Source organism: Nuphar pumila, chromosome 11 (assembly GCF_984573655.1).
Source record: "Nuphar pumila chromosome 11, dmNupPumi1.hap1.1, whole genome shotgun sequence".
NCBI lineage: Eukaryota > Viridiplantae > Streptophyta > Magnoliopsida > Nymphaeales > Nymphaeaceae > Nuphar > Nuphar pumila.
The window spans coordinates 80,828,479-80,854,942 of record NC_143259.1 but is presented as its reverse complement, the minus strand read 5'-3'; the positions used below and the strand labels follow the sequence as shown (position 1 = coordinate 80,854,942).

Genomic DNA, 26,464 nt, shown 5'->3' with positions numbered 1-26,464 from the left:
TCAGAAATGAAAATGACTTTCTCACTGTGATTTCAAATGAGCTTGAAATGACTGATATTATGACTATTCTGAACTGACCAATGAGCTTGGTTGACTCTGACTGACTGGGGTCCGGGATGACCTAGGGGTAAAATGGTAATTTTCCTAATGAAATTGGGTAAAATGGTGATTTTCTGAAACTGACTCGGGGTTTGACTCCTACACTGACCTAACAGGGTTGGCACTGCACGAGGAGGGTTGTTTGAGAATGGATGAGGAAAATTTGGGGTGTTTACATATACTCTTCTTCTTTGAGGCCCAAGGCCCTGGCTGTCATCTCTGGACAGATATTGAGGTTGCTGCCTCCGTCAACCAGCACATGAGGGACTGTCATGCCCCTGGTCCGCACCACTATGTATAAGACGTTGTTGTGAAATGAATGAGGCTTTGGCAAATCCTCGTCAGAAAATGTTATTGGTGCACTTGTCATAGCCTGGTTGACGATCTGAGCCATGTCCTGCGGGGTCGTGCTAGGTTTGACCTTGATCTTCCGCAATAGATCTTCCAGAACCTACTAGTGTTCCGGGGAAGCATGGGTTAAGTCCAGGATAGAGATGTTTGATAGAGCAGTGATCGGTTTTTGAACTGATCCCAAAGTCTCGCCCTTCTTCGAAGCTGCCTTGATAAAGTGCTTCGGAATCCTGGGGATTGGCTTGGCAATTTTTGTCGTCACCTTTGCTGGTTCTTTTGCTGACTTCTTGTTGCTGACAAACGAAGTAATATCCAACAGTCCGGTGAAACTTGCAGAACTTATCAGTCCACTTACCCATAGCAACTGGTGGATCTGCCACCTTGGGAAGTTTAATCATCCCTTTTGACATCATATATTCCAGGATGTCTTCGCGGGACTGTTCTAGAGCGGTGAATTCTCGATCATAACTCCATCCCTCATGCTTTGGCTTTTCTTGTTGTTTTGCTACTAACTGGATGGGCTGAGGTTTAACAAATTTTCCTTTCTGGGCTGCAGAGTTTGTTCTTTCGGCCCTGGAGTGTTCTGAATTTTTGTTGCGATTTTTCTTGCTTTTCTTGCTGCTAGAACTGCTGTTGTTGCCAGAAAAATTTGTGGAGTAAGCAACGTGTGCCTTCTTCTTCTGCTCAGGGTTCCCTCTGACAAAAGGGTAACATTCATATAGGCCATTGTCTAGTCCTGTCTCGAGCCATTCGTTTCTCTCAATCAACTTGATGAAGGACTTCGCAAGAGATGTAGAGATTAGATTCCTCAGAGGCTGAGCAAAGTTGTTCAAAATAATTTACAACGCATGTTCCTCTGAGATGGGAACTTTTATTCTGTTACAGGTGCTCCTCCACCTATGGATGAATTTGCCAGCTCTTTCATTCTCATTCTGCTTAAGATTGTACAGATGGTTGAGAGTTGGTGAGGCTTCAATATTGAACATGAAGCGCTCAATAAAAAGATTTACGACTTTATCGAACTCTCATAGTTCGATAGGGTTGATGTGATCCGCATACCACCTAGCTGTTGTTCATTCTAGGCTGCGAGGAAAGCAAATGAACAAAGCCGTGTTGTCTTTCCTAAAACGACCACATTCCGCGTAGAATGTGGCCAAATGAGCCTTGGGATTGCCTGTTCCATCAAACTTAAGGAATTTTCGAGGGAGATTCTCCAGATTGTCATCCCCGTCTAGGCCGTTGTAGAAATCTTCACCAGAGTAGGTATGCTTGCCTTTGCTTTTGGCCTGAATGTTCTTAATTGCCTGAGTCATTTCTCTCATTTGCTCGTGCATCGGATCCTCAATTGGAATGGGTTTGTTTATCGATTTGGGTTCTGCAGCGATCTTCACAAACTACCGTGGAGGATTCTGGTTGTAGACAAACTGTTCTTCCTCTTCTGATTCTTCCTCGACTGATTCTGATTCCTCAGAAGTGGTGTCAGGTTGGACTTTTTTTTGACAATCCTGACTGGCTTTTTCACAACTTTCTTCTTTGGTTTACTCTTTGGAATGACCTTTTTCAGATTGGCCTCAGCTTGTTCTGACATCGTTCTGGCCATCATCTTCTGAAACAGACTGTACATAGCATGATCGATATCATCGCCTTTGCTCTGACCTTGCCCTCTGACTGACTTGGGGGAGTCCATTTCTTCGTTCTCACTGTCACTGTGTTGAGGGACGGTCTCTTTCCCAGCTTTTGTCTGAACCATTCTGACAATTCCAATGATTTTGCTCTCTCTGCAGAATAAGGTGATGGTTATAGCGCAGAAGATCTTTTGAAAACATAATTTTTTGAGAAAAGACAAGAACGAGAGAATTGATAGACAATTAAACAGGTTATCCCCTCACTAGGGATTGGGTCACCACAAAATTTGTGATAATTGTGTTACCATTTTTGTGATAACGGAAAATGCACCTTGTTACCTAGGCGAAGTCGTCCATCATGATAAGAGAAATTTGAAGAAGAATAGAAGGAAATGTCTCATCACTAGGGATGAGGTCGTCACGAGAATTGTGATCATCTATGCTATAAAAAAAGATAAAAGAATAAAATTTGGCCCAAAAAGCTTTTTAAGAGAACAAAAGTTGAACTTTATTTATGACAAAATTCAAATACAAAGAGAAAGTGGGCAGACAGTTTGCCACCATTCTTGATATTCTGAAGATACATTGGGTCTAGGAAATGCAAACAAAGGAATGAAGGAGTCCCAAGTGTATTTGGTTACATTGCATGCCCCAGACCACTGATCTGACTGTAGATCGAACTTTGGCATGTGGCCCGCCGGGAAGCGAGTGTTGACACGAACCTGCCGCTGCGAGAACTGTCTGAGACACCTCTCTGGTTGATAGTTGACACAAAAGAAAGGGCCAAGCAACCTGTAATGCTTGCTACGAGCATAAGTGTAGCGAGGAACTGACTCTGGTCTGTCAAAGTAATCCCAAAGAATCTCTTTCTGATGCAGACTCTCGATCAAAGTTCGATACTAAATGGCAGACTTCGGCTTCTTGCTGCTGAACCTGAAAGAACTCGCCTTTGATGGCACATGCCATAGGAACCATGACTGCAAAGCATAAGTGCATCCTTCCACCAAAATGGTCTCTCAAAGGGTGAAACGAGCTAAGCCTTGGTAGAGAAAGGCTAAAGCTGCCATGGACACTGAAAGTTAGACACTGAAAGTTGACAGGTCTGCTTGCTTCCCCATCTTCGAAAGAGTTGGGCGACTCTGACATCGATGAAATTCTGACCATCTTGGAAAAATGCCAATCCTACAGTGCATAGGACCATGGCATGCTGGATTCTTTCTTTCGCTGCTCGGGACAAGGTGTCAACTTTCTCGTAGGCTCCATACTTGCGATAGAGTCCGAACAGATCGATGAACTGACTTTCGTTGATCTTAGTGAGAGGCCAAGATCTGCTCTCTATTGCTCTGACTAATGCTTCTCGAATGTTTATTCCCTTGATGTTGATCAGGAACTGCTGCTCGACCGGATCATCTGGATCTGGCAATCCCATGATGTCACTGAATTTGTCTATTAGCAGAGTCATCTGTGATCATCGCAAAATTTTTCCTCTCATTTCCTCTTTTCCTTTCTCTTCACCTTTCTAACCTCTATTCCCTTTTTGAGGGGGAAATAAAAGACAGAAAAGAAGAGAGAATAAAAAAAGAAAAAAGAGAGAGAGAGGAACTCTTTTGCGGGGTCTCACTTGACCTTAATTTTAAAGATATTTAAGAAAATTACTCGCCTCCATTTTGAAATATTTGCGGGAAAAATCGGGAGACGGGATTCGCTTGTCGGTACGAGGTTCAACTGTTCCTAGCACCTTTACCAGGGGTAATCGAACCAAGGGTCGAATTTATGCCTTTTTGATTTGCTAAAATATGATCTAAGAATTTATTCTAAATCTAAATGCATACAGAATCATGCTTATGCAATGCAAGGATGTATGCACTTTTCGAAAGATGGTTTGAAAAATCTCCAAGTATTTTTTAGATGAATTTGATAATAGAGTAAAGAAATGGTTTCTAACTTAGAACTTGAGATTTAAAGTTCTAAGTCTTTGAAATAATCAGATTTTTGGGAAGATAAATTTGGACTTTGAGAAGAATGATTTGAAGCTGAGATAAAAGCAAAGGAAAGGAAATCTCAAAGTCAGAATTTAGACTTTTGAATCTGGATTTAGGAGAGGAGATGAATTTTGGAATGGAATTGAATTCTATATTTGAAATTTGAGATCAGAATGAGATTTGAGAAATCCAAATTGAGTTTGAAGATAGAATTGGTTTCAAGAAGGCCAGATGTGTTTTGAAAGTGGATTTTGGTTTCTGGGAATCAAAGATAGTTTTGGATTTGAAATCTGGCATCCTAAATGGATTTGGATCTGAAGTCTGAGATCCAAGATGAAGTTGAATTCTAGGATCCTAAATAGAATTGGATATGGCGTCTGAGATTCAAGATAAAGTTGAATTTTGGATCTAGAATCCTAAATGGGAATTGGATCTAAAATCTGAGATCCGAGATGAAATTGGATTCTGGATCCTAAATGGAATTGGACCCAAGATCTGGAATCCAAGATGGAATTTGGATCTGAAGTCTGAGATCCAAGGTGGAGTTGGATCCAAAATCTGGAATGGAATTTGTTTCTGAGGTCTGAGATCCAAAAGTGGAGATTGCATTTGGAAATCTGGATCCAAGTTGGGATTGGGTTCTAACTTTGGGTTTGGATTTTGAAAGTCCAAATGGGACTTTTGAAGATGGGTCTGGGTTTTGAAAACCCAGATTAAATTTTAAACTTAGGAAGAATCAAATTTTTGAGATTTCAGAATCAATCTCAAGCTTTGATTTTGAATTTGAAGATAAGGAAACAAACTTGATTTGGAATTTTTGAAATCAGGATATGAATCAAAATTTTCAAAGTTAAATTTGAACTTTGAAATTGATTTTGAGATATTGATTTGAGAAATGAGAAAAATACTCAAAATCACTTGGAGTTTTGAAAGGGAATTTTGAAAATATGATGCAACTCTATCCTAAATGATGAATGAATTGAAATTGGATTTGAAAAGCATATTTCATTCTTTAAGTGAATTGAAATAAGATTGAAGATATAATACATTCCTGACTATGGTCATTGAATGTATTATATAATAATCATATTTGAATTCAGGTGAAGAATAAAACATATTTTTGTGCTTTTATAGAGTTTAAAATAGAATTAACTCTCAATATATCCTGACTATGACCATTGATATATATTTTGAGTTAATTTTAATTTAAACCCTGATATAAGAAAAAAATATCTAGAAATATGATGTTTTTTTTTAAAAGAGATCCAGTGTGGATCCAATGTTATTTCATAAAAGATAAGAATCCTAAGCATTGTCCACATTTTGACTATGGCCATCAATGTGAGTCATTTGCTTAGGATTAATTACCTCTCATTAAAATGGTGCGCGTGCCATTCGTGTTCCCATTCGTGAAATTTTGAAATCAAAGAGGAAAATAATATGAAAACAAGAAGTTTATGAAACTTACAATGCTCATTCATTCTATCTAAAAACTGGAAAGATGAAATTTCTCATTTATAATCTAGTTGTTACAATTCAAATTGATGCAGAATGTCAAAATCCTAATCTAGGAAGGAATTTTTACATTTCCCTGCAAAACTGAATGAATTAGCATAACATATCATTATGGAAGGAATTTAACAATTTTACCTATCTCCTGCGAAAAGATGAATTAGCACATGATATATAGGACATTACTTAATCTTAAGATGTGATGGATGAAATACTTATGCCTACCGATGAAAATGCGATATGAATGATAAGATATGCACTGGAATGATGTTTGTGAACTAATGAAGGATAGAGATTACAGTGGAAACATTGATGTAAAGAGGTAATGGAAGAAGCTGCAGATGGCTATGGGAACAGAAGATTTAATGGCTAAAATAACCCAGCTTACATTGACAGTCAAACCAAATAACATAGGAAATTTAACAATTTTTATAGCATGCCAGGAACAAGTCAGAGAACTTTCCTTTTTACAAGCAGGAACAGGCTAATGGCCCCTTTGACAGACGAACAAAATAACCATGACCTACCTTCAGCCAACACATGGTTTTTGATGGATCAATGTAATGATGAAGCTATTCGATAAACGAGTTTATGAACTGGCTCCTACCAGTTGATCTCATAACACAGGTACAGCAGGACAAAACAACAAGAAAAAAAAATTTGAGATGTGTATGATTGAGTGAAGGCTGGGTGTAAAGGCTATTGGAACTTGATGTTTTTGCTGCTGTTTAGCAGCAAGGGCTATGAGCATGAGGTTAGGCCGACTATCATGGCATGCCTATATGGCAATGATTGATGGGGATGAAGTATAGCAATGGTGAATAATGCTTTTAATAAATATGTGCAATAGAACATATGCTGTGGAAGCATGAATCCGATGAGATGTAGCAAACCTTACGGGAAATGATGTTTGTGGGATACTGTGAAGGTGGTTGTAGGAAATTACAGCAGCTGCTGTGAATATAGATGGTGGTAGAAATACACAGAAGCATATGGATGCAGCAAATGAACAGGTAAGCACAACAGCTAATTGCCCATGTGCATGTGTTAAGTGTTGGGATTTATGAGACAAGTTCAGAGCTCTCATGGCATATAGCTGAAACACTCCTTTTAGTCAGGACTCCAGTTTTCTTATACCCTGCCTCAATACCTTCAATAGACCTCTTGCTTATTATGCAACATCTCCGGTTGATTCATTGGTTTGGGAACAACAAAATTTAAGCCTTCAGTTGCAGCTACCATACCCTGTCTTGAAGAATTTAAGCTTCTGATTTGACCACAACCTTTCTTAAAAGGAGATAGAATAAGACTAGATGACTGATTTTCCTTTAAGGCATTTTTTTTGTCAGGCTTCCAATGACAAGACCATTACTCTTTGGGCAAATCACTGGAGGATGTCTTTTAAGTGAGGTCACACCTTTTCTGTTCTGTATCCCAACACCTCCAACTAAATTCAAATCTTTTTCTTTACAGAATGTTCATATAAATCTGCTTCACATATGGCAGTTGAATCGCATTTATCGCAAAAACCAATTTCTTGAACAGAATCAGGCATAACTTGCATGCAGTAGATGTGTTCATATTCCTATAAACTTACGAGTTTTCCAGCTTGGCCAACATCACCACACTTACCGCAAGATTTTACTTTCAGGAACCCCGGGCAGCTGCTTGGAAACACATATCAACAAATTGGTACCACCAACATCATGTCTTAGTGCTAAATCAAGGTTTTGCTACACGTTCAAGAAGATCATGATAGTTCTGCCCAGACCTGTCTATGTCACCAGGGCAAAAGTAGAGGGCAATGATATGAGGGAAGATTTACATGAAAATGCTCGGGCCATACAGCTTGGCGAGGCATTAACTTGAATTGCAAGTGGGCTGATAACTTCCTAGATGCCTCAAAATTTTTTGTGACACTTGTATTGGAGGATAAGCACATATTCCATCAATCATGTGACAGCGAGAGACGTTGTCAACAATCTCAAAGCACCCTCTGGAGATGCATTAGCTTCAAACACATTAGCCTACAAAGGTAAATCATTAATTTCATGTCCTAAATTTGTCTTGGCAGTCAACATTCTGCTTATGTTATCGTTAGATGAAGAAAAGCATGCTTGCTCATTTCGAAGTCTTCAGAATCTTTCCAGAACTGTCTTCAAAATCATTATTGTCCTTTGTTCCAGTATGAGTACTCTACAAATGAGTGCCCACCTTCTCAAATTCAGGAGGAGGTGTCCTCATTATGGATCTTGCAGAAGGTATGTCACTAGATGTTGATACAGGAGATTTAGGAGATATGCCTGTAACTTTTGGGAATCAATTGACTCCCTGATAAGTTTCTGTTATATCCAAATCGTTATTTGCAGACATGCAGGTCTCCTACTCACTATCAGCCATTTGGTCCTTGCATACTTAGCCTTGACATTAGAGGACTATCCTTCAGCCCTTTTAAATCGTACCTTCTAAGATACAAGCCTCAACCGTACTTCCGTGTATAGAAACCTTAATATCTCTCTCAAAAACTAATGAACAGTATCAGTGTTTTTCAAAATCCTGAAAGGGGCTGGGCTTAATGGAATGAACCAAATCTACTGTGAGATTGACAAATATATTGTTGTGGACATACATGTGAAATTATTCGGTTGAGTTATCAGAGACATACATATGGAGGAATTGATATGGAGTGAGAAGTACTGGGTTTAAATGCTGGAAATGGGAGGGGAGTCAGTGGGAAGTGATGGTCTTAATAGATATGCCTACTGTATACATGTACGTTGGGAGAGTGCAATGAAAATATGCACAGATATATATGAAAAATGATGACCAACCGCTGTTAACATGTGATGGTATTTACAAGTTATGAATGCTAGTGTGAAAATCAAGTGCAGATGAAGCAAAACTAAATGTCAGATAAAAGTAAAATAATACTGAATCCAAGGGTTCACCGTGAATATAGATGACATATAAAGGAAACACAGAAAGATGCTTAACATGAGAGTGATATTCAAAGCCAACCACAGTAAGGAGAGTATTGTGAATCCAAATGATGATGGTTTGTTGTACCCGAATGAGCCAATGATATCATTGCGGGATATCATCGATTATTAAGATGTAATGCTACCATAGATGTAAATCAATCTTAACAGAGATTTCTGCAATACACATATTTCTAATGATAATGGGTTTTGCACTGGGCGTTACCAACAGGAGATTAATTTCTCCAGAAGTAACTACGTGATGCAATGGGAGTCGAATATCACAGTAAAAAAAAGGGAAAAGACTCAATTAATTCAATAAAACGATTACAGGGACTACAAAAGAAAATGAAAGCGTAATGATGTGTATAAAAAAGGAAGATGAGAAGAGCTGATGATAATGCAATCACTTCAGAAAACTTATAAAACATGCCACAGATAATCAGAAATATAAGAAAGTTAAATGAATTTTGATACTGAAACAAGATGCAGGGTTAGATGAACAGGAAAGATGATTACAACAAAGAAAATGGCGTGAATAGAATAAAACGAATCACAGAAAGCAAGGAAAAGAAAAAAAAAAGTATGTGGGAATACACGTATTCCATTGCTTTTGCATAGGTATGAACTGACGTTGCCATAAGCAACTCAGTATCACAGGAAGTGCCTTTAAACAGGATGATGAACCAAGTAAATCTTCAAAGGAGAATCCGAAATGACAGAGAAGAGAGGAGATACTTACCGCTTTTCTGCTGCAGGAACGATCTGCCTCTTTCTGCTAGTTGGGAAAACGATCTGAAACGAAGAGGGATGAAGGAAGAAGGATTGCTCTTCAGCGACTTACAGAGGAGAAACCTCAATAACCAGGAAGGAAAATGGGAAGGAGGAGAGGCGAATTAAGGGCTTAGTGAGGTAAGAACGGATGCCTCAGAAGGAAAATTGATATGAAGTGATGATCAATGATGGCTGCTGGAGGAAAAGATGGATGATCCGAAGGGGCTTGGAGGGTTCTTCTTAAAGGAAGAATGGAAGGCTCGAGAGGGGACATCGGTTGAGGATGGATGGTGGAGAGGAGGAGGGATCGTTGAGGATGGACGATGGTGAGAGATGAAGGCTTCCAGAGGAGGAGTGCGTGGGAGAGAGGCCGTTGCACATTTTCCCTTTTTTCAAAAAGGAGGTCCCTTTTAAAATAATTTTTCCTAAAGTGGTTTTTAAAAAGGGTTTTTTAGTAAAACCAACTTTAAAAAGCTTAAAACCATTCATTTTTCGCATAGTTTTCCGATTTTTTTTGTTTTTTTGTTATTTTTTTCATATTTTTGTATTTTTAGAATACAACCCTAAAATTTATGAGGAAATAAAGATTTAAAACTATTTTTTTGTATTTTTGAGAAATATTTACAAAAGAGGGGTTTTTTCTGAGAATCTGAGGCTATTCTTTTGAAAAAAATTTCAGAAAGCGAATTTGGATCCAGAATTTGAGATGATATTCTAGTTTTGGACCTCGAATTGAGAAAATATAAAATAGTGGATCCAAATGGATACCGGATAAGCTGTTTGAGCCATTCAGAAAATGTTTTTGGCATTTTTATAATTTCAATTTGTATGTTGAATAACAAGGCTTAGATTTGGATTTTAAACACTGGGTTCGGATCCAAAATCGAGTTGGATATATCAAGATGGAATCTAATCCAAAAGATCTGAAATTTGGTTTTGAAATTGCTTTGATTTTCTCAGAAGATGGGGACAGGGGTAAAAGGGAAATATTTACAAAATTTTAAAAAATTTTGGGTGTTTACATTATCTCTCCCCATGGAAACCAAAATGTGCAGGTACGTGGATTCCACCGTTCTGCCATAATCTGAATAAGACTGTCGTTGATGGTTCGTTTGCCCACTGCTGACGCCATCTCCAATCCACAATCATCCAAGTGGTCTAGGAACATACGTGAGAAGGTGGCGAACCAAGAATAATACCACCGAAGGAAGAAGGGATGGGACTGGATAACCCGATGATTCGGGGATCCATCCCTTATTTGATAGAAGACATGATCAATGAGAAAGACAACATCAAGGGAATTGGATGCCATTGGAATGATACTGAGGCAAAGAAGAAGAGAATTAGATAGAATGCAGGACTTACAAATAGACTCTTGATGAAAGAAGAGGATAGACACAAATCCTGGAATTTTTGAAAGATCAAGAGAATTGAGAAAAGGGATTTCCAGGGTTTTTAAAGAAAATTTGATACAAAAGAGAAAAAGAATGTAGGTAAAGGAAAAGTATACACCTGGAGTTTTTGAAAATAAGGGGAAACTTTGAATAATATACCCAGGGTTTGGAAAAAGGTTTGATATTTAGAAGAAATACAAGGAAACATTGCATAATTAGAGTTGCACAAACAAGGATACACACAGAACTCCCTAAAGGCTGACTCTAAATGCAATACTTTGAAATGGCTTGTAGGACCTTAATCCTAACTCTATGGTTCAGATCATCTGATTCCAATCAAGGTATGCCGATATACTCAAGCCGAAGCTCGAAGTACGTGGCATAAAAATATTTCTCCGGTTATAAGGTAAAGGCTTCCCAACATCCTTGAGCACCTACCAATATACCTCGGACTATGGCCCTTAGGTACGTGGTAGGGGGGCACGAACCCAAATAAGTGGTCCAGTTGTGAGGCTCTCTCCCGAACTATGGTTCAGTGAGACAGCCCAGCAACGTGAAGACCGAGACAAATATAGGTAGGGATGTTTTAAAAAACATGATCAATATGCAGATAAAACCAGAAAGCTCTAATGCAAGTCCTAAAGAGATATAATTAAATGAAAAGAAGCATACACTTGCATACATTGTTTGCATTCAATCCCTAAAATTGAGGAGAGTTGTATTTCAGACCTAAGTCTAATGTGAATATGGAATAGTCTCCTCAATACGGTCCTACCAAACCATACTTAGATCCTATATGCAATGATGTTAGCTTAGGACAGAGTCTAGGCTCCTAAGGTTCGCATGGAAATGAAGCTGACATTTGAAAAATAAAGACTTAGATAATATCAAAGTAAAGCAAAAGGCATAGATTCAACCGGACGAAGACGAGTCCCATCTCGATCGCCAACTTCTGTGATCATGCGAAATTTTCCCTCTCGTTCCTCTTTTCCTTTCTCTTCGCCTTTCTAGCCTCTATTCCCCTTTTGAGAAGGAATAAAAAGATAGAAAAGAAGACAGAGAAGGAAAGGAGAAGAGAGAGAAACTCTTTTGCAGGGTCTCATCTGACCAAAATTTTGAAAATGTTTTAAAATTACTCACCTCCATTTTGAAAATCTGCGGGAAAAAATGGAGAGACGGGATTCGCTCATCGATACGAGGTTCGACCGTTCCTGGCGCCTTTACCAGGGGTAATCGAACCAAGGATTGAATTTATGCCTTTTGCTTTGCTAAAATATCATCTAAGAATTTATCCCAAGTCTAAAATGCCCAAAGAATCATGCTTGTGCAAATGTAAAGATGTATGCTCTTTTGAGAAAAATGATTTGAAAATTTCCAAGTTTTTTGAGATGAAATTGATAATAGAGTAAAGAAATGATCTAAAGGATTGAATTTGATTTTTAGATTTTGAATCTAATTCAAGATTTGAAATAGATCTGGAAGAAGAGACTTGAATCTCCAAATTGTTGGAATGATCAGGATTTGGAGAGATGAGTCTGTGGATGAAGAGAAAGAAAATGAAATTAGAATTGGAATTTTTGAAATAAGAATGATTTTTCAAAGTCGTAATAGACTTTGAATTGGGATCAATTTTTAAGAATCGATTTTGAATTCAATATCTAAATAGAAATTGAATTTGAATTTAGACTTGAGAAATAAATTTGAATTTGGCTTTGAAAATTGGAACTGAGGTTGGATCTGAAAATCTAAAATGAAACTTTGATCTGAATTTTAAAATCTGAGGTGAAACTGGATCTGAAATCCGAGATGGAATTGGATCCTGATGCTGAAAAAAATGGAATTGGATCCGAAATCTAAGATCCAAGATAAAGTTGAATGCTGGAGTGCTACATGGAATTGGATCCGAAGTCTAAGATCCAAGACTAAGTTGAATTCTGGATACTAAATGAAATTGGATCTGAAGTCTAAGATCCAAGATAAAGTTTGAATTCTGGATCCTAAATGGAATTTGATCCGAAATCTAAGATCCAAGATAAAATTGAATTATGGATCCTAAGTGGAATTGGATCTGAAGTCTGGGATCCAAAATGAAGTTGAATACAAAATCTGAATCCTAAATGGAATTGGATCTGAGGTTTGGGATCCAAAATGGAATTTGGATTTGGAAATCTGGATCCAAAGTAGAATTGGGTTCTAAATCTAGAATTGGATTTTGGAAAGTCCAAATGGGACTTTTGAAGATGGATCTGAGTTTTTGAAAAACCCAAATTGAATTTAAGATTTAGGAAACATCAAATTTTCAGAATCATTCTCAAAACTTTGAATTGAGAATCAAGACTCAATCTTGGGATAGAGCTTTGAAAAAAATAATTTTGAATTTAAAATCAGAAGGTGAATCAGAGGTTTCAAAGTTAAATTGAACTTTGAAATTGGATTTGAGATATTGAATTAAATTTGAATCTTGGAAATGAGATAGAATTTGATGAATTGAAATAGAATTTGAGGAAAGACATTCAGGATCACTTGGATTTTGAAAAAGAATTTTGAAAATATGATGCAGTTCTATCCTAAATGATGAATGGATTTAAGGAATTTGAAATCGGATTTGAAAATCATATTTCATTCTTTAAGTGAATTAAAATAAGATTGAAGATATAATACATCCCTGACTATGGTCATTGAATGTATTATATAATAATCGTATTTAAAGTCAAATGGAGAATAAAATATATTTTGGTGCCTTTATAGAGTTTAAAATGAAATTAACCCCCAATATATCCTGACTATGGCCATTGATATATATCTTGAGCTAATTTCTAGATTAAACTCTAATAGAGGAGGAAAATACTTGAAAATATGATGATTTTTGAAAAGGATCCAGCGTTATTCTATAAAAGATGAAAATCCTAAGTCTTGTTCACATCCTGACTATGGTCATTGATGCAAATCATCAACTTAGAATTTAATCACCTCTTATTAGAATGGTGCACGTGCCATTCGTGCTTCCATTTGTGAATTTTCAGAAATAAAGGAAAATAATGAAACAAATGTTATTTACATGCTCATCCATTCTAATCTAAGACTGGAAATGTAGAGTTTTCATTAATATCTAGTTTATTACAAGTTTGGGAATGCAAAGAAAAAATCCTAAATCTAAGGAAATTTCAACAATTTCTGAATATTTCCTGCAAAACACTTAGTTAGTATAAAGTGAGAGGAAAATGGAAATGGCAAAATATTTACATTGAATCTAAGGATACCGATAATTAGATAGACATGCCTAAATAGATATTCATATTCAATTTAAGAAAAGAATGCATATATGAGAGGCAGTGGCATATTCTGTATTTATAAGAGAATGTGCATATATACATGTATATATATATGTGTATATACATATATATAACACCATAGGTAAACGAAAACCTATATGAGAGGGCATATGCAATGGATAAAGGCAAGAGCCAGGATGGTCCAAGGTGAACCATCATGAAATGTAACAACCATAGCTGCTTGTGGTGAGCTATTATTGAAATGAAAGATATATGGCAGTTCTTTTGGTGAACCACTGTGAGAAATCACAGTTTATGGCAGCTCTTTTGGTGAACTGCCATAAGAAAGAGAAACTACAGTATTTCTCTGTGAATCATTAAAAAAAAAATTCAACTCTGTGGTGTTTTTCAGAGGTGAAGGCTGGGAATAGTGTGCTTGTGAATGGGCAACAACAGAGTGCTGTTGAGACACCTATAGCAGGTGGTATGAAGTGGAAAGAGGCAGCAGAGACTTGTATGAATATATGCTGAAGCAAGTGGCTAATAGCTAGTACAACAGGGGATGATATGGGAGATATAATGACAGCCTAAGATGCAATGAAAATATGTTGGCATGCGGAAAGTGGAGTGAATGTTAAAATATGTTTTTGCAGAATAAACCCAAACAACAAATGAGTTGTGTGATGGTGGTGTGATGAACAATATTATTTGTAGCTAAGAAAAGAATGTAGATTGGGAATGCCATGAATGGTGATCCCATCAGACAAGGACCTTTCTGACAAGTCTCTCCATTAATATTCATTGATGCTTGGAGAGCTTTTACTATTGCAATAGTTTGAGCAGAAGGCTTTGAAGCTGAATGAACAATTTCTGCTAAGGAGTTAGTATTCACACCGCATGAAATGCACACTAAACTCCTTCCCTTCGATGTTCCTTTAAGATTATCAGATAGGCTGAAACTTGAAACATATTTCAGGAAGAATATGTGCAGTCGTATGAGTATTCCAGACCATGTAATGTCTTAATTTATTCAAATTATCAACACCACAATCAATTTTTTTTTTTTACTTGGGTGAAACTGATGAGACACGGACTGGGCTTGCTCCATATTTCCCAAAATGATGCGACAAAGAAATATATGTTGCTCACGGTTGTCATCAGGCTCTGCATAAGACACACTCAGATGAGACCGTGCACCCCAACTCCCACATCAGCTACCTAGGTCACTGACACATCATTTGCCCTATTGCCTATAGCCAATGTCGAGTCATTGGTACTGCTCTCAACCATCCCAGCCATTTTACAGAAGAATTCCACAGTAGCAGACCACTACCTCACAAAAAATTAATAAGAAATGCTGGCTTTTCGGCCACTAAGGGAGGAACATTTAATGTATTGGACAATCAGGATCATCACAGCCAAATTCTATTGGTTGTGAATGGAATAACTGACATATTTACACGGTCAATCATTGGTTCTTCTAGAGCGCAGCCATCTGAAGTAACCTTATCAGACTTGAGTTTCAGGTGATGCTGTCACAAAAATTTCTCTTGTAGTCAAATAATAATCTGACCTTAAAACGATGCATACTAGTAGTGCTTCAGACCAGCTGTTGATCCAAAATACTAATGATTACTACCTTTAAGCCATCTGAGTTTATTAGCAACCTAAACATAGTTTAGGTCAGTTTTTGGGTTACTAACCAACTGATCCTGAGTATATATATATATATATTTTTTGTTTTTCTCTTCCTTTCTTCTTTTTTTTTTAGTGGCAACTTTGACATACAACTGGTATCCCTATGTGGAACATCAACTTTCAAATATTTTCCCTCTTCGGTGTTTCTCTCTCTTCCTTTCTCTTTTCCTTTCCAACCTCTATTTTCTCCTTTTTTGAAGGGAGAAAATAAAAAGAAAGAAAAGAAGAGAGAAGAGGAAAAGAAGAGAAGAGAGAGAGAAACTCTTTTGCGGGGTCTCACTTGACCTTGATTTGAAAATATTTAGAAAATTACTCACCTCTGTTTTGAAATATTTACAGAAAAAATTGGGAGACGGGGCTCGCTCGTCGGTACGAGGTTCGACCGTTCCTGACGCCTTTACCAAGGGTAATCGAACCAAGGATCGAATCTATGCCTTTTTGCTTTGCCTAAATATTATCTAAGAATTTATAAAATACACAAAGAATCATGCTTGTGCAATGCAAGGATGTATGCTCTTTTGAAAAAGAATGATTTTGGAAATCTGAGGTTTTCCAAGTGAAAAATGTGACGATGAAATGAAGAAATGATTTCTGAATAGTTGAATCTAACTTAGAACTTGAGATAGATCGAAAAGGATGTTTGAAGTTCTAAGTCTTTGAAATAATCAGAGTTGGGAAAATAAATCTTTGAATTTGAAAAAGGATGATTTGAAGCTGAGATAAAAGGAAAGAAAGGAAGTTTCAAAGTCAGAGATGGACTTCAGATTCGAAATTTTTGAACCTGGATTTAGGAAAGAAGATGAATTTTAAAATGAAATTGAATTCTATATTCGAAAATTTGAAATCAAGATGGGACTTTAGATTTAAGAAATCAAAATGGAAAATAGAAATGAATTTAAGAAGTCTGGATGTGATCTGAAAAATGGAATTGGATTTGAGATCCAAAAATCAAAATAGATTTGGATTTGAAATCTAGAATTGGGAATGGAATTGGATTTGAAATCTGGGATACAAGATGAATTCTGGATCCTAAATGGAATTGGATCTGAAGTCTAAGATCCAAGATAAAGTTGAATTTTGGAGTCTTAAATGGAATTGGATCTGAAGTCTGAGATCCAAAAAATGAAGTTGAACTCTAAGATCCTAAATAGAATTGGATCTGAAGTCTGAGATCCAAGATGAAGTTGAACTCTGGATCTAGAATCCTAAATGGGAATTAGATCTGAAATCTAAGATCCATAATGAATTTGAATTTTGGATCCTAAATAGAATTGGATCCAAGGTCTGGAATCCAGGATGGCATTTGGATCTGAAGTCTAGATCCTAAATAGAATTGAGATCCGGGATGAAAATTGAATTCTTGATTTAGAATCCTGAATGGGAATTGGATCTGAAATCTGAGATCCAATGATGGAATTTGGATCTGAAGTCTGAGATCCAAGATGGAATTGGATCCGAAATTTGGAATGGAATTTGGATTTGAAGTCTGAGATCCAAGATGGAATTGAATTCTGGATCCTAAAGGGAATTTGGATCTGAAGTCTGAGATCCAAGATGGAATTAGATCCTGGATCCTAAATTGGGTGTTGGATCTGAAATCTGAGATCCAAAATGAAGTTGAATTCTGGATCTAGAATCCTAAATGGGATTTGGATCTGAAGTCTGAGATCCAAAAGTGGGGATTGCATTTTGGAAATCTGGATCCAAGTTGGGATTGGGATCTAACTTTGGATTTGGATTTTGAAAGTCCAAATGGGACTTTTGAAGAGTGATCTGGGTTTTGAAAACCCAAATTGAATTTAAAATTTAGGAAGAGTCAAGTTTTGAGATTCAGAATCAATCTCAAACTTTGATTTTGAATTTTAAGATAAGAAAATAAACTTGATTTTGAATTAGAAGCTTCAAAGTTAATTTAAACTTTGAAATTTGAAATTTGATTTGAAGTTTTGAATATAACATGATTTTGAAATTTTAAAGTCAAATTGGACTTTGAAATTGAATTTTTGAATCTTGAAATGAGATAGAATTGAATTTGAATAAAATTTGATCTTAGAAATGAAGAAAATACTCAAAATCACTTGGAGTTTTTAAAAGGGGATTTTGAAAATATGATGCAATTCTATCCTAAATGATGAATGAATCTAAAAGATAGTAAAATTGGATTTAAAAGTCCTATTTTATTCTTTAAGTGAATTAAAATAAGATTGAAGATATGATACATCCTTGACTATGGTCATTGAATGTATTATATAATAATCATATTTGAATTCAGATGAAGAATAAAACACATTTCGGTGCTTTTATAGAGTTTAGAATGAAATTAACTCTCAATATATCCTTACTATGGCCATTGATATATGTATTGAATTAATTTTAAACTAAACTCTGATAAAAGAGGAAAATATTTAGGAAAATATGATGATTTTGAATAGAATTCAGTGTGGATCCAGTGTTATTCTATAAAAGATGAAAATCCTAAGTCTTGTTCACATCCTGACTATGGCCATTGATGTAAATCATCAACTTAGGATTAATCACCTTTTATAAAATGGTGCACGTGCCATTCATGTGCCCATTTTGTGAAATTCTCAGAAGTAAAAGAAGAATGATATGAAGATGAGCAATTTAAGATCTATATGCACATGCTTTCTAATTTAATGCTTGAAATATAAGATTTCCATCGATATCTGGCTATTACAAAAATTGAATTTAAGATTACAAAATCTTAATCTGAAAGGGATTTTAACAATCAACGTATTTCCTGCAAAATAGAGTTAGCAAGAGATAATAAATGCATATGAAAGTTTGCAAAATAACATATTGAAGTAAAAGATGTAACTAATAAAGTATTCATGCATGCTGATGAAAATATACTACAAAATGACAAAACATGCATTTGGAATGATATTTATGCACTAATGAGGGATAGAGATGCAATGAAGGTATTGTTGTAAAGAAGCAATGGAAGAAGCATGACTTTGGGGGTGCACGTGTAATCTTTCAATAGAGAGTTCAAAAGTTAAATGACTTAGCTTACTTTTACAGCATGTCTAGATTATTCCAACAAGATAGGGATTTTCCCCTTTTCCAGCAGGAGCAGGATAATGGGTTCTTTGGTAATAAACCATCTAGCTGTGACTTACCTTTAGCCAACACGTGGTTTTTGACATGTCAATATGATAACAGGTCCATGGAACAATACAGCAACTTGGCTTGCTAATGGGTTCCTCCAAATTTGTTTCAGAAAACAGGTACAACAGGAAAAGAGACAACAAGTGCTAAGTGTAGGTGGGTTGTGTGCATATGTACAGTGATACAAAACTGTTGAAGTTTAAAGGAAATACAAGGGATGACAGTGCCGCAGATGCTCATATACAGAAGGTGGCGATCCAGTTTATCTAAAGGTTTTACAGGAACAATTTGCATCCAATGTTATGGTTGATCAAATGGAGACCACCAGCAAAATACACTCCCCTAGGTACCATATGTCTGATGGCCATTCAACAAGGAGTAAAGATGATTCGCTGCAGCAACCCAATGAGGGTACTTGATGGCCACATAATGAAGTCGCATTTAAAATTCTTGAAGATTTTGTAATGCTTAAGGCTCTACAGTTCCACAATACTCATTAGGGATAACAACCATATGAACTTCCCTGATTCTGAAGTGAACTTCCAGCAAATTCTTGCACCTCTGGTCAAAACTTCACCCTCACAGTTAATGATACCCCCCCTTTATGTGATCGGACCACATGCTAGCCTGATTCCAAATAAAACCTTTTCATTGGATATAATGTAAATCATGGGCAATCCTTGATCATGATCAGGTCCAAGTAACCATTTGAGAACTCCAAAATGGTGTGACACAATTGATTTATGCTACTGCCAATCATGACCTTTTGCTGTACATGAAGTATAAGAGGAATATCAAATAAAATCAGTAAAGGAAATAAAAATAACCAGGGTAATGTGGTTGTGGTAAGATATAGTGGAACTAGCAGCACATTAAAAGAATTTACAGAGGAAAACAACTAATAATAAATAAAAAAAAAGGGAAAGGAACTGTATATTGAAAGGAGAATGAGAACAAAGCATGATAAAATGAAATATGAGATTGGATATACCATCCCATATAGCCTCAATTGCAGAACTTACCGAAATAGAGGCAGTGATGAGATATGATGCTAATTATTGACATAAATGGCCCATAAATGCATTATATAGGGATGCAACATGTTTCCTTTCCAGCCAAAAAGAAATAGATTTTGAGGAAATTTTGAGATACGTTGGCTTCAAAACTCAATGAAGCAACTTTGAATGAAACACCACCAACCTTACTTCTCACACCGAAATCTGTAATTACCTGTTTCCCTGAACATAAGCATCAAAAGGGAGCTTCTCCAAAATCCTACCATAGGGAGGAATCTGGTTGTTTGGAACGGTCCAGCATCTAAGGCGTCAAAAAATTTGTGACCGACTGCTCAGAAGCGAAAATTTGAAAGTCTCTGTTGTAACAACATCCACGCACTCAGTAAATCCATGCGAGTGGAAGCTGGATTCTTCAATAGATTATGAGGAAAAACACGATGATGGAGCTCATTGATATGGCTAATGTATGGAATGTCGTGGTGGATACATATCAGATCTTGTTGGCATTCTATCTATGTTTCTGAAATTCGCACAACAGGTTAGTAAAAAAAAAAGAATGTAATGGGATAACATTCCCTGTTTGATAGAAAACAACATAATAATGAGGGATAAAGTCATCACTCAATGATATTCAGCCAGGTTGAACTGCTTCCATCTTTATCCATGTGATTGAAACCCATCTCAGATTCAACTTGTAGGGATCTAAACCGATTGACCCCTCAAGCTGGCTATCAAATACTAATGAAGAGGAAAGCAATCAGAAAGATATAGCAAAATGCAGAGGAAATGGGATATTGTGAGATGCTAGGGGGAAAGACATCACATAAATGTATATACAGGATAACCGAGGTTGGTTATGTATAATGCAATGTACACAGGAAGCATATACACAGAAGATATATAAGAAAATATTACACAGATATATATACAGAAAAAAAAGGGGGGGACCGATATTGCTAAAGCCTATGTAGTGCGAGATGAAATTAAGACTTAGAGATTGAGATAAGACTGAAATAGGATAATGAATTCTGAGCAATAAATATTATGGGATGTAATAATAAAACAGAAATACTGATTAAGGGATACCAAATTAGTATACCATGTCATGATGAAGCAAATTAACGTAAATGGCAACCTTATACCATACTAAGATGCTGAGAAAAACAGATAAGAACATATAAGAGAAGCAAAGGTTATACAAAAAGCGAAGATGTTGGTTGTGTAAGCCACAGACAGAGGCAACCTTGCTAATAATCTTGCAAGCCACTTGATATCAGAAACAGTTTACAGAAAACAAAGAAAAAAAAAGGCAATGCTGATGGTGAGATAAACACAAAACACAGTGCTGTAAAACAAGGTCATGGAGAATAGCCTGATGAGAATTCAAACTTCCCTGAATAGATCGATCGTGAATAGATCTCGTGATAAATGCTGATTTATTCATCAAGAGAGTGAAACATTTCTAATGGGTTATAATGATCTGCTTTTTGCGGCAAACATAGACCCAGACTTTACAGTAGGATCATATGCAAACGATCTAGGACCTCGCTTTAGAGGGATGGATCGGAATTTTGCCGTCTCCAGTGAACCAAATATGAACCCCAACTCTTTTCCTTTTGACGCTGATGGAAACTTCATGATCAGACATTAAATCCTAAGACAATACCATGGCTCATCCTTGAATGAGAAATTTGCAGAGAAATTACAAACGTTGAGAGTGTCTACCGTGGGTATATAGGAAACATCGTGAGCAAGAAATAATCAGACTCTGTTAGTAAAAGGGAAATAAAACAAAGAATCAAAGTTAAAACACGAAAAGAAAAGGATTAGAAATCAGAAAATATCGATCATTTATCAAAAAGTAGAATCAAAACCTGATGCAAACAAGTAATTGAAACCACAAAAAATTTGAAAATGGAATCAATTGTACCATAGAAGAGTAAAATATAGACAAAAAGAAATGTGTCAGAATGGATTCCATTCCAGTTGATATTGCACGAGATGGGTTGAGATTGCCGTAGGCAACTCAACATCATCGATTGTGCGTTAATGGGGGTTAAAGCAAGTAGATAAAGGAGAATCATAAATTACAGAGAAAAAGGACGAATACTTACTTGTTTGGCTTGAGATAGAGAGAGACTCCTTCGACTGATCGGGAGAGAACAGAGAAAGAAGCAAAAGAAAAGGGAAAAGGGGAACAAAATCGAATCATGGAAGGGTGAAGGGGGCGGAAGCCTGCAGAAGGAGAGGAGGGGTGCGGGGGTGAAGAGGCGATTCGAGAAGGAAGAAGGTGCGGGGGTGATAACGATGGGTTAGGGTTTCCTTCTTTGACGATTTTAAAGAGGAGGATGGAAGAATCGGGAAGGGGATTTCGTTGCAGATGGGTGGAGGAGAATTGCATGGGTGGTTGGCGATGGAGGGCGGATGGTTGATCGATCCAGGGGTTTGGTGATGGAAGAGGAGGAAAGAAGGTATCCTCCGGATGTTTCGAGAAGGAGAGAGTGCGGGAGGGAGACGGAGCAGAGAGGAGGAGGGTTCGAGAACCCTAACTCGACTTTTTGTAAAGGAGTTTTTCCCAAATTTTCCAAAAGGGGTCTTTCTAAAAAAAAACGTTTTCTAAAAACAATTTTTTAAAAACCATTTTTTGCAGTTTTACCATTTTGAATTTTTTCTTTTCTTTTTTTTTTCGGTATTTTCTGATTTTTTTGTTATTTTGGAAATAAAACCCTAAAACCTAATTAATACGAGAGACACAACTATTTTTTTGTATAAATATTTACAAAAAGAGGGGTTTTCCGAAAATTTGAGGCTATTTTGGGGAAATTTTTTCAGAAAATGGGTTTGGATCCATATTTTGAGAAAATATTCAAGTTTTGAACCTCAAATCGGGAAATACAGCGTGATGGATCCAAACGGATACCGGACAAACTGTCTGAGCCTTTCAAAAGGTTATTTTGGTAATTTTGAGAATTTGATTTAAAATTGGATAACGAAGCTCAGATTTAGATTTTGACAATAGATCCAGGTTCGAAATCGAGTCAGATATATAAAATGAATTTAATTTCTGTAAAATCTGAGAAATAAACTGGTATTTAGATTTCAAACTTTCTCAATTACCCAGAAAATGGGGGCAAAGGGTAAAAAGGAAATATTTACAAACTTTTGAAAAATTTGGGGTGTTTACAGATGCCCCTCTTTGCTACTAAGTCGGTTGAAAGCCGAGCTTAGTGGCAAAGAAAACACTATAAATTTTGAAAATGCCCCAGTTAGCAGATCTGAACTGGGTGTGGAAGAATGATTTGAAAACATAGCTTCTCAGGCTTAAAATCTTATCCTGAATGGTTTTGGGGGGACAAAATCCTCGAAAATGATATATCTGGATAACAAGAAATGAAGAAATCGTGATGGGATAGGAAGAGATACTTCAACTGAGTGAGGCAACTCTTTTGGAAAATAAAAACAACGCTAGGTTGCATCAAAATGAATATTGAATATTTATTTCATTCTTGAAATAGGTAGAAAATTTTTGCCAATAAGATAAAATTGTAGTTGACTCAAACGCTTGAAAATATGCACATATGTGCAAAAGATATTCCCTCTTTTACCTAGAGTATTTTCTCCAACGAGGTTAACTCCTCGGTCTTAAGAGTCAAATTCAAAAGTTTAGCGCTGATGATTTTCTTCAAGGAAGCTATCCATTTCCTTGATATAAGAAGAAAAGAAATATTCTTAATTTCATCTAAGCAAGTAGTGAAAAGATATTGATAAAAGAATTTTGCATGAGAAAAGATGACTTATGGTCAATTTTGGCAGTTTGATATCTGGGTTTTTTCCCATGATGAACTTTTTTGCACTCTTTTTGAGTCGTTGGGTTTTTTCGGGCTTTTACATCATTCTTCATTTTGGAGATGTCTTGACTTTTCTCTCTTTTTCGGGGAAGAGTACGTCACAAACTCCATCATCTTGGAGATGTTTCGATCCTTCTTTTATCTCAGGGATTCTATTGAGGATATTGGCTCAAAAAGTCTCTAGAGGATAGCAGAAATCAAATATCTTTTAGGATTTATCGGTAGGTTCATCACACTCGCCTTCATCTCGACAGTGATCTGAACTTTCCCTGGAAGGATCTTTCACAAACTTCTTCATCTCGGAGATGATCCAAATCTTCTTTGGCTCCGGGGGTCTAGCTCGCATATTCGTCTTCATCTTGACAACAATTGAGAGATCCCTTTTGCGGATATTTGATTGCGGCTTAAACGAATAAGGAGATATGGAATAAGTGGATTCTTTTTATAGCTCAGGATATTTCCATTGCCTGATTGCCAGAAAGTCGTCTCAAAACATGCCTCATAACTATATGATCAATATCAATTCGCTTGTGGCATTTTCAATATCATTGAATATTTCTTTCGCTAATCATACCGAGGATATTTCTTTCATCCTTTTGGATGATCAACAAAGAAAAGATCTGAATTTTATTCCTTTTTTGCAAAAAGTTTCACCTTTTTGGAAATAATACTAGAGGTAACCTAAGGTGATTCTTTTGTGCAGTAAAATGTTTAGAATCAACACATACTTTTAGCAAATTGGCAAAGTTTTCACGAATTCTTTGTGAAATAATCACTCAATATAGATTTTGACAAGACCTTGAGTTGCATTTTTTTGATTTTGGAAATTTCGACCAGTGAAACTAGGACCTTTTATTTAACGGCCAACTGACTTTTTATTTAATGACAAGTGAATAATGGAATTTTCAATTTAACGACCAGTGAAAACTAGAACCTTTCATTTAACGACCAGCGAAGGAGCCGGGACATTTTATTTAACGACCACTGAAAACTAAGACCTTTTATTCAACAACCAGCGAAGGAGCTGGAACCATTCATTTAATGACCAGTGAAAACTGAGACCTTTTATTTAACGACCAGCGAAGGAGCTGAAACCTTTCATTTAATGACCAGTGAAAACCGGGACCTTTCATTTAACGACCAACGAAGGAGCTAGAACCTTTTATTTAATGACTAGTGAAAACTGGGACCTTTCATTTAACGACCAGCGAAGGAGATGGAACCTTTCATTTAATGACCAGTGACAAACTGGCACTTTTCATTTAACGACCAACGAAAGAGCTGGAACCTTTTATTTAATGACTAGTGGAAACTGGGACTTTTCATTTAACGACCAGAGAAGGAGCAGGAACCTTTTATTTAATGACTAGTGGAAACTGGGACCTTTCATTTTAACGACCAGCGAAGGAGCTGGAACCTTTCATTTAATGACCAGTGAAAACTGAGACTTTTCATTCAACGACCAACGAAAGAGCTGGAACCTTTCATTTAATGACAAGTGAAAATTGGGACCTTTTATTTAACAATCAGCGAAGGAGCTGGAACCTTTCATTTAATGATGAGTGATAAACTGAGACTTTTCATTTAACGACCAACGAAAGAGCTGGAACCTTTCATTTAAGGACCAGTGACAAACTGGGACTTTTCATTTAACGACCAGCGAAGGAGCTGGAACCTTTCATTCAATGACTAGTGAAAACTGAGACCTTTCATTTAACGACCAGCAAAGGAGCTGAAACTTTTCATTTACATGACCAGTGACAAACTGGGACTTTTTATTTAACGACCAGTGAAAGAGCTGGAACCTTTCATCTAATGACCAGTGACAAACTGGGACTTTTCATTTAACGACCAACGAAAGAGCTAGAACCTTTCATTTAATGACCAGTGACAAACTGAGACTTTTCATTTAACGACCAGCGAAAGAGCTGGAACCTTTCATTTAATGACCAGTGACAAACTGAGACTTTTCATTTAACGACCTGTGAAAGAGCTGAAACCTTTCATTTAATGACCAGTGACAAACTGGGACTTTTCATTTAACGACCAGCGAAAGAACTGGAATCTTTCATTTAATGACCAGTGACAAACTGGGACATTTCATTTAACGACCAACGAAAGAGCTGGAACCTTTCATTTAATGACAAGTGAAAACTGGGACCTTTCATTTAACAATCAGCGAAGGAGCTGGAACCTTTCATTTAATGACCAGTGACAAACTGAGACTTTTCATTTAACGACCAGCGAAAGAGCTGAAACCTTTCATTTAATGACCAGTGACAAACTATGACTTTTCATTTAACGACCAGCGAAGGAGCTGAAACCTTTTATTTAAAGACTAGTGAAAACTGGGACCTTTCATTTAACGACCAACAAAGGAGCTGGAACTTTTCATTTAATGACCAGTGACAAACTGAGACTTTTCATTAAACGACCAGCAAAAGAGCTGGAACCTTTCATCTAATGACCAGTGACAAACTGGGACTTTTCATTTAACGACCAGCGAAAGAACTAGAACCTTTCATTTAATGACTAGTGACAAATTAGGACTTTTCATTTAACGACCAGCGAAAGAGCTGGAACCTTTCATTTAATGACCAGTGACAAACTGGGACTTTTCATTTAACGACCAGTGAAAGAGCTGAAACCTTTCATTTAATGACGAGTGACAAACTGAGACTTTTCATTTAACGACCAGCGAAAGTGCTGGAACCTTTCATTTAATGACCAGTGACAAACTGGGACTTTTCATTTAACGACTAGCGAAAGAGCTGGAACCTTTC

At 36.7% G+C, this 26,464-nt stretch overlaps 1 pseudogene; it reads left to right on the top strand.

The window, feature by feature from the left end:
• LOC149822447 (K(+) efflux antiporter 5-like) overlaps positions 1 to 8,070 on the top strand; it is a 122,004-nt pseudogene extending 113,934 nt beyond the window's left edge.
• Positions 8,071 to 26,464: the final 18,394 nt, after the last annotated feature.